Below are 10393 nucleotides of genomic sequence, written 5' to 3'. Positions count from 1 at the left end.
TGAGGAGAGACCGGTCCTTGGAGAGGGACATCATGCTTGGGAGGGTGGAGAGACAGCGCAGGAGAGGAAGGCCCACTATGAGGTGGATTGATTCAGTGACTGGGATAATTGGGATGGGAGTGTCAGAGATGGTGCGATTGACACAGGACAGAACGGAGTTTAGGGCTGTTGTACATAGGGTCGCTATGAGTCGCAGGCGACTCGACGGCACATAACAACAACAACAGGTTGTTGATGAATCTTTCTCCGATCATTATATCACATTTTCTAAATGATTTGCTCAGCATACAGAGCTTTTAGGTATGCAGAAAGAATACAAGTCTGATGCACACTTATTCCAATTTTAAACATGCAGTGTTCCCTTATTCAATATAAAGCTCATTTCTTAGTTTATGTATAGATTTCACATTGCACAATTCAGTGTTCTGAGATTCCCATTCTTTGCAAATTTAGTCACAATTTATTATGATCCATTCAAATAAATGCATTTGCATAGACAATAAAACATAAATGAACAATTTTATTGTACTGTCTGCTTTCAGCCAATATTTATCTGTATGACATTAGCAATATTTCCTGTGCCACAACCTCTTCTGATTTCAACTTGAATTTTTGGTAGTTTCCTATTGGCCATATACTACTTCCTGAAATGGTTCAGTGTTGATCAATTCTTGTTGGTATAGTGACTTTAAATTTGAGACTTCCCTGCATAATATAATAGTTTTCCTTTTTGTTTTTAAGATTGAGAAATCCTAAGTGTGTTCTTACCTTTTGGTTTTCTAACTTCAACTTCTAGTACATATTGCTATAATTATTTGTTTTGTCTTCATGAGCTACACTTTACGATTTGTTTATCTCCGATATTTTATCGTTCCTTTGTTTTGGCTTCTTTGAAGCTGTAGACTATCTTCTGACAACAATTTTTTTCTTTATTTCTTGTCTTTTTAACAACCTCTTGCTTTCTTCAAGGATGATGCCCATGATGTCATCCCACATCTGATGTGATATTCAATCATTAGAGTCCAATACATCAAGTCTATTCTTTAAATTATTTTTTAAAATTAGTGTGAATATGTACAAGATCGTACTTTGGTACTGATGAGCTTGTTTTTATTTTCTTCACCTTTAATTTGAACTTTCACTTGAATAATTGATGTCATTTTCACAGCTAGTTCTTGGACTTGTTTTGACTACTTCTTTATTGATTACAGAGATGTAGTCAGTCTGATTACTATGTAGTCCTTCAAATAAGATCCATGTGTATAATCACCATTTATGCTTTTTTAAAAAAAAATATTTGTAATTAATATTAAATTGTGCAAAATTCTGTCATGCACTCTCCGGCTCGTTTCTGCTGCCAAAGCCACCGTTTCCCAATATCATTTCTTCTCCTTTTTAAAAAATTTTACATTTCAGAAACCAATTATAATAAGAACTTCTTGAGTACAAATTTTATCAGTTTCAGGCTATAAATGTTGATAGAATTATCAATTTTTTATTTTTTTCTTTCAAGCATTGATGCTTATATTTCATTAATGGTTGAACTGATAAGTCTTTCTTGAATGCACATAAATGTGTGGAGTTTATCTTTCAGTATGACTTTCCTAGCCATTAAATCTGACTTGACCATGTGGATGGGCAGGGATATGTGAACAGGGCATGTGTTAGCTTATCCGCAAGGGGTATGGCTATCTCACCATTCCACAGGGTCTGCCTCAACAATCTATAAGGGCATTGGCTCATCTCACCAATAAATTGAGCAGTGCCAGTAACAGAATAGACCTTCCCCCACCCCTAGCAAAGATGACAAAGTAAGAGTATGCAACATGTTCTTCGGGTTCAGAAATTCTTGCTGTAGCTACACCTACAGCAGCAACTATAGCTAAAGCAAAGAACTGAAGAATTAACATGATATGAAACTATTATTCTGACCTCTAAGAATAGAAGCAGAGCTAAGCTAAGAGCCTTTGTCCAAATTCGTTGGACAACTGAAGTTAGGGGAAAGAGCCTTTGCCCAAGTTTGTTAGACTACTTACTGATTGGGCAGTGTGAGCCAATCATATTGGCAGGACTGAGAACATTGTAAAACTGACCTTAGGCCATAAGGCTCAAGGCTGAGGTGTTTGAGAACACATTTCAGAAGCTATCTTAAGGGTATTCTCTTATTAATGTGAATTAAAATGATTTAACTTTCCCAGTATGGTTCTGCATAGTCCGTGAGTTATCACATAAGCGTTTGGACCCAGGATTATTGATTTTAAGATGAGTAAAAAGATATGCTGGAGGACATGTCTGTACTCATGGGAACTGGGTTTATGCTCTTGATGCTGTTGACAATGATCGTTCACCTTAGTGAAGTTTGTAAAGGAAAGATATGGCTTGTTCCTACATAGCTCTTGCTCTTTTTACAGAACTGTTTTGTATCACTAACAACATTGTAATTCAGTATAGATTTTTAAATGCTCATTTTGACTATGAATATGACCATTTTTTTCTTCAGTGTCTCATTCCTGGAATAATAGACCACATGTTTATCTCTCTCAAAATGGAAAACAGTTTGCTTCATGCCTAGTTTGTCAATTTCTATGCATTCTATTTCATTTTTGCAAACTGACAAACTTCCTAGATTTATACTTCATACATTCTATGTTTCAGTTACTAATGGATGTTTACAATTGTTCTGTTCATTTTTTTTAGTGCATTCCAACACTAGGGAATCATCCTCCTGTACTATATTTCCAATATTGTTCCTTCTCTTATTCATAGGAGTTTTGAAGGTTTTTATTTCATGCAAAGGAGTGTCAGCTATGACTTTGTTTAGACTCAGTAGCAATATTGTTGTTGTTAGGTGCCTTCAGCTTGATTGAGCATGACTTATTGTGACCCTATGAACATATCATCCCTATCCTGTCCTGTGTCAACCTCACAATCTCTAATACACTTGAGCCCATTGCTGTAGTACTGTGTCAATTCACCTGATTATGGGTCTTCTCCTTTGCCATTCCTTTACCTTTCCAAACATGATGTCCTTCTCCAAGGAGTAACCTCTCCTAGCAACATGCCCAAAAATGCAAGATGAAGCTTTGCCATCCTTGGCTCAGTGGAACACTATGTCTTCACCTTCTCCAAGACATATCTGTTCTGTCTTTTGGAAGCCTATGGGCTTTCTTCTTCTACACTACAACTCAAAAGCATCAGATGATGCCTCAAAGACCTCAAGTGTCAATGATATGATGATAATGATAATAGTCATGTCTACTTTGTCTAGTCTATAATAAAATTGAGTCTTTCTATTAAAAGCTAATCTAATTATCAGTTTCCAGTAATACTGAAGAAACTTAAAATATTATCACTTTAATTGGGGTACCTAATAGTGAGTGAAGATTAAGCTTCTACTTCCAGTCTACCCAGAATGAAAGACATTGGCTCAACTGCCAACTAATGTCATGATTTAGGGGAATTCAGTCACCATTATTGGATTAAATTTCTCACTATGAAACAAAATGAAGACTTTTTTAGAAGATAAATTTTTGCAAAATTTCAATATTTATTGCATTTCAATAATTTTAATTGGATAAAGTAGCCACTGGTGAAAAGGCTAGAAGTCTTATAAGTTTCTATTGCAAAGCATAAGTAATATAATTTTACTGTTGTAGTGACACAATGAACAATAGACCTAAATTTTACCCTAGCCAGTGCCATATTCACAATCTGCACCATGTTTGAGGACTTTGTCACAATCACCAAGGAAAGTGATCTCATTGAATATCATTCTTCTTTAGCTGACTGTTTACCTTTCCCAGCATGTCCTTTTCCAAGGGTTGAACACTCTTGACAATATGCTCAGAATACGTAAGACAAAGCTTAACTATCTGCCTCTTAGGAGATCTTGGTTGTATTTCCTGCAAGACATATTAATTTGTTGCTTTGGCAGTTTATTCAGTGCTCTTAAAGAAAACAATCCTAAGATACTATGTCCTGTTCAGTTTTCCTTATTCATTGTCAAACTTTCACATGATAAGGAGCAATTGAAAATACAATGGCTTGATTCAGGCACGCTGTAGTCTCTAAACTGACACCCTTATTCTTTCATACATTAGCTAGATCCTTGGCAGCCAATTTTCACAATGCAATAATTCTTTTGATTTCCTGAGTACTGTTACCATGAGCTTTGATTGTGGATCCAAGTAAAATGAAATCCTTGACCATTTTTATCTTTTTTCTTTCAATCATAGTTTTGCCTATTGGTCTAATGGTAAGACATTTTGGTTTTCTGTCTTAAAATGTAATACATATTGAAGGCTACAGTCTTTGATCTTCAATACATGCTGCAAATTTTTTACCCTTTCTGAAAACAAGGCTGTGTCATCTATACAGCATGGATTGTTAATGAGTCCTTATATTCAAATGCCATATTCTTATACTTATTTGTTCAGTATACATTTCTAGATCCATCGTGAAATACAATATTGTGAGTGACAGAATAGTATTCATATGCATACAAGGAAGACCTGTCAATACCACTATCATTCAAATTTATTTGCCTATAACCAGAGCCAAAGAGGAGGAAATAGATAATTTCAATCAACTGTTGTTGTCAGAAATCAATCAAATATGCAACCAGGATGCCTTAATAATAATGGGTGACAGGAATGCAAAAGCTGGGAATCAGGAAGAAGGATCACTAGTCGGAAAATATGGACTTGGTGACAAAAGTGAGGCTGAGGATAGAATGATAGAATTATGTACAATTGGTGATTTATTCATAGAAAATACCTTTTAAAAGAAACATAAACGCAGGCTATACACATAGATTTCACCTGATGAGATGCACAGGAATCAGATTGATTACATCTGTGGGAGGTGCTGCTGGAGAAGTTCAATATCAGCAGTGAAAACTAGGCTAGGTGCTGATTGTGGAACAAACCATCTACTGATCATATGCAAGTTTAATTAAAACTAAAGAATCTTAAATCATCACAGGAATAAAAACTTGACCTTGAGTCTATTTCCCATGAATTTAAAGACCAACTCAGGAATAGGTTTGAGGTCTTGAACACTAACAAACCAAGACCAAATAAGCGGTGAGAAGATACCAAGAATATTGTTCCTGAAGAAAGCAAAATGTCATTACTAAGAAGGAAGAAGAAAAAACCAAAATGGATGTCAGAAGAGACTGTGAATATTGCACTAGACTGAATCAGGTGTATCTTAGTCTGCAAACTGACATCATCGCTCTTCAACATTTTGGAGAGGTCTCTGACAGTGATATTGTCCAATGCAGTAAGTCTCCTAATTTACTTACTAATAGTACCAAGAATGTTGATTATTGATCCAAAGAAGATGAAATCATTGACATTTCAATCCTTTTCCATCTATTATTATAAAGTTGGCTGATGGTCCTGTAGTAAGGACCTTTGTTGTTGTTTTTTAAATGTTGAAATATAATCCATATTGAAAGTTATACTCCTTGATCTTCTGCAGCAAGCATTTTGTGTCATCTGCATAACATATATTGTTGATGAATTTTCCTCTGTTTTTGATGTCACAGTCTTCTTTAGATAACTCAGCTTCATTAATTATTTTATCAGCCTATACATTGAATGTGCATCTGAGAGCTGGACAATGGATAAGAATGACAGAAAAAAAATTGATGCCGAGAGAACTTGGAGAGGGTACAGCCAGGAGTGCTCTTTGGGGACAGAAATGATGAGGCTTCACATACTTTGGGCAGGCACTAGGAGAGGCTATTCCTTGGAAAAGGACATGATGCTGGGAAGGGTGGAGGTTTGGCAAAGGAGAGGAAGACCCTCAACTAGATGGATTGACACCGTGACTGCTGCAATAGGCTCTTGTGTGTCAGGAAGAGTGAGGATGGCGCAGGACAAGTTTGGGCTCAACTCTTTCGTTCATAGGGTCGTTATGAGTTGTACTCGACTCAGCGACAGGGAAAATGGATACAGCCATGACCCACACCCTTCCTGACTTCAAACTATTCAGTGTTCCCTTTCTTCATTCATACAACAACTTCTTGATCTAGGTGTAGATTTCTCATGGATACAATTGAGTGTTCTAGGATCCCCCTTCTTCTCTATGTTAGAAATAATTTGTTGTGATCTACATATTCAAATGACTTTGCTTAGCTGATAAAATACAAATAGCTATTTTTCTAATGCTTTCTGCTTTCAGCCAGGATTTTTCTGACATCAGTCCTGGCTTGTTCTAAACCCAGCTTGCACTTCTGGTAGTTCCCTGCCAATATCCTGTTTAGCCATTTTTGGATATTCTTTAGCAATACTTTGTTTAGGTGTGACATTAATGGTATTATTCAATAATTTTCATATTGTCTTGGATCACTTTTCTTGGCTCTGGGAGCAAATATGAACTCTTCCTGTCACTTGGTCAGTCAGTTGTTTTCCAAATTTCCTTCCATAAACTATTAAGCACATCCAGGGCTGCAGAGAGGATGGCAAATGGAGCTTGCTGTTCATCTGCCTTGTCTTCTTTTCTGAGAAAACTTGTCTTCAGGAAATGACCCAGCAAAGGCATGGCTGCTCTGCTTTGTTGGTTGGCAGTTGGTGATTTGTGACCTGTTTTTAGAGGCTTCAGAGGCATTCCTGGTTTTAGTCACTAGTTGATTAGCTTGATGAAGCAAATTTAAAAATGTTTATTCCTTCTGCTCATTTTCGTTTTTTATAGCTTATGTATTCCTGGTATTCGTTTCCGACTCCTGTGATGTTCTGTTCAAAAATGCTGGAGATCCCTGGGCATTTATTGGTGTGCAGCATGACTCATTATACTTTGAGACATGTGCATTGTTTAATAAATACTTTGGGATTTTAAGGCAAATTTGGCATGTCTACAATTGGTTAGAATCTATTAGCAGGTGGTAAGCACATTGCTGGATAGTGTCCTTTACTGCAGTCAATTAATTCTCATCAAAAACTGACTGATCCCTGACTACAGTTCCAGTCATCAACCTGCTTGCTTTTAAGCCAGTATATTAATTTGTGTGAGCCACAACACTGTCCTTAGTTGCTCCCACCACCAAGCTCTTCCTCATGCAAATGGTAAGAATTGGGAGATGATCTAGTTTCTATAACCTGCAAAGTGAAGGCTTACAGCTTTGTTTCTTTCCACATCTGCTCCTCTTATTTTCCATGGATTATTTCTTTGCTGCCACCCAAAGAGATGAAAGCAAGCAAGTGTTTGGACATCAGCAAAAAACTGACTGACTTTGTGAAAAGTTCTATGTGGTTCAGGACACTATACTTCTGGATTGAACTTTTCCAACATTGTATGTTAAATAATGAAATAGACAAGTTTTTACACTTATTTTACATAGCAAAAGTGATTTTATTTTCTGATTCATTAATCTGGAAATTGCTTTAAATTAATTTTGTCACCTCGTGTGATCTGCTTCCACTTGGAGTCATGTAAGAATATGGTTTATAGTTGGGGTTAATAGACTTGGACTTACTTATTTGTCTTCAGTGAAAAGAAAAGACATCACTTTTATGTCTCATGCATCTGATTTTTTCAACCACCAGATATGCATGTGAAAGCTGGACAATGAAAATTTAAGAATTAATACATTGAACTGTAGCATTAGGAAATGATATTCAATAAAGAGTGGATACCAAAGGAAAATAAATTAGTATTAAACAGAAGCAGGATGTCCCTTAGAAGTGAAGATAGCAAGACTTTGGAATGCTTAGTTTGGACATATTAGAAAAGACCAATCACTAGAACAAGACACTGTGGTCAGTAAAGTTGCAGGTTGTCAAAAACAAGGGAAGTTGCCTCAGTGTGAAGGAGCTGAATTGGACAACATTTTGTTCTGCTCTCCACAAGGTCACTATAAATCAGAAGCAGCTCCACGATCAAGAAGCATTAACAAGATTTCTCTCTAGAGTCTAACTGATGTGCAGCCAGATGTCAGAGGAAGTCAGTTGCTCAACAATGACCACTATCATTTTTTTCAGTTTAAAAAAAAAGAAAAACACTGCCATTGTGTTGATTCCAACACATATTAATTCTCCATTAAGTCTTTGGGACCGTAAATCTTTACAGGAGCAGATTGACCTTAGTGCTTAAATGATTCCTTTCTTCACTAGCAAGAGATTAATTATATCAGATTTTCATGCTTGTCCTCATTCTACTTTCCTGGCAAATATTTATTCATTTTTCAAGTCTCAAACCAAATGTTGCTTCACCTTGAAGATTTTCCTTATCAAGTTTTCCTTCCAAAATACAAATAACATCTTCATATTTTATTTCCTAGAGTATAAATAAAGACTTCTTTCTTATCACTTAATCTAATTTTATTACTTTCCTTTTTTCTCTGATTAGACCTTAAGATCTTTGAGACTTCAGGAAAGAAGCATTGCATATTTTAAATATTACTGTCTACCACCTTTGTAAAATGAATGTATAACAGTCATGGAACAAATAACAAGAAGACAAAGAATCTATTTATGGTCTGTTTCCAAGGGTAACCTCTTCAACCATCATGTTCTTTCATTTTCTCTGTTGGTCAGTTCTTTTCTTTTTCTTGATTTTCTGCTTTATTGTAATCTATTCTGTAAAAATACCCTTTGTATTTTAGTCAATTCATTTTTTTTATCAAGAGATGTACTAACACATCTCACACCAGAGTTATTATTTGTATATCCATTATTATTTTCACCTGCGTGAAAGTTGTCAAGGACTTTGCATAATTTAGATTTTCTCTTAAGTGCTTAGTGCAGGCTTAGTGTGATTCAGAGATTGCAGTTTGTGTGGGTGCACATCAGAGTTACACTACTAGATCTGATATTAACCAGGTATAGAACTTTGAAGAAGAGACTCAGTATTTCCTCTGTAAACTGAAAGATTGATATAGAACTTTTCTTTTAGCTTTCAGCTTCAGGTCTCCATTCAATGTTTTTGTTGGCAAGTGCCATCCAGTGGAGTATGACTTACAGGGAACCTATGAAGAACAAATCTGAACTCTGTCCTGTGCTCTGCCATCCTCATTGTATCTGGCATACTCGAGATCATTGCTATATTTTCTGTGTCAATTCACCTGGTTGAGGGCCTTATCTTTTTGCCAACCCTTTACCTTTCTGAGCATGATGTTTCTCTCCAAGGAATAGCCTTCCCTCACAACATGTCTAGAGTATCTGAGATGAAGCTTTGTCATCTTTGCCTCCAAGGAACATTCTGGCTATATAGCCAAGACATATGTGGTTGTTCTTCTGTCAGTCCACGTGACATTCAGTGGTCTTCTCCAATAACAAAGTTCAAAGTTCAAAGGCATCAATTCTTCTTCTCTCATTTATTTAGCTGTCAGATGCTTAGCAAGTGATTGAAAAGATCATGACTTGAATTAGTTGCATCTTAGTCTCCAAACTGACATCTTTACTCCTCAGTAATTTGGAGAAGTCCCAGACTGCAGACTTTCCCAATCCCACATCTCATGATCTCCTGACTGCTCACATCAAGGGTGTTGATTATGGGTTCTGGTAAGAGGAAGTGATTAAAAGTTTCAATCTTTTCTCCAACTTATCATGATGTTGCCTATTGGTCTGGTGAGGATTTTTGTTTTCTTGATGTTGAGATGTATATTGAAGGCTGTAGTGTTAAGATTTTCTCTCCTCCTTACTTTCAGCAAGCAAGATGTGTCCATCTTCATAATATAGATTGTTGATGAGCCTTACTCCCAATATTGCTGCCACATACTTCATGGAGTTAGTTCAGCTTCTCAAACTATTTGCTCAGTATACAGATTGAAAAGGTATGGAAAAAGGATACAAACCTGATATACATCTTTCTTAATTTATACCATGTAGTGTTTACCTTTTGGAAGCAGGAGTAGCATCCACTTCCTAAAAAAAAGACTCAGAACACTCTATGAACTTTGGTAAATGTTGATATTTATAGAAAGGCTTCACGCCTTTGTTCATAGGTTGCTATGAGTTGTGCTCAACTCTATGGCAATCAAAAACAACAACAACAACAGTATTACTTTGTTCTATTCAGCCAATAGTTCCTTAGTCTAGGTGTAGTCTTCACATGAGCACAATTAAGTGTTCTGGGAATTCCTATTCTTCTCAATATTAACCATAATTTGTTATGATCCACACAGGCAAATGCCTTTGCATAGTCAACAGTGTACAAATAGATATTCTTCTGGTGTTCTCTGCTTTCAGTCAGGATTCATCTGACATCAGCAGTGATATGTCTAGTGCTATAACCTCTTCTAAACTTAGCTTGAACTTCTTGATGTTCTCTGTCACTGAACTCTTTCTAGCAGTTTTTGGATGAGTTTAAGCAATATTTTACTTGTATGCATTAATGATATTGTTAGATAATTGCCACAGTCTGTTGGATCATCTTTATGTGGATTGGG

Source organism: Elephantulus edwardii, unplaced genomic scaffold, assembly GCF_000299155.1.
Source record: "Elephantulus edwardii isolate Elephantulus edwardi_28Jun2011 unplaced genomic scaffold, EleEdw1.0 scaffold00012, whole genome shotgun sequence".
Taxonomy (NCBI): domain Eukaryota; kingdom Metazoa; phylum Chordata; class Mammalia; order Macroscelidea; family Macroscelididae; genus Elephantulus; species Elephantulus edwardii.
Note: the sequence above shows the minus strand (reverse complement) of the source record.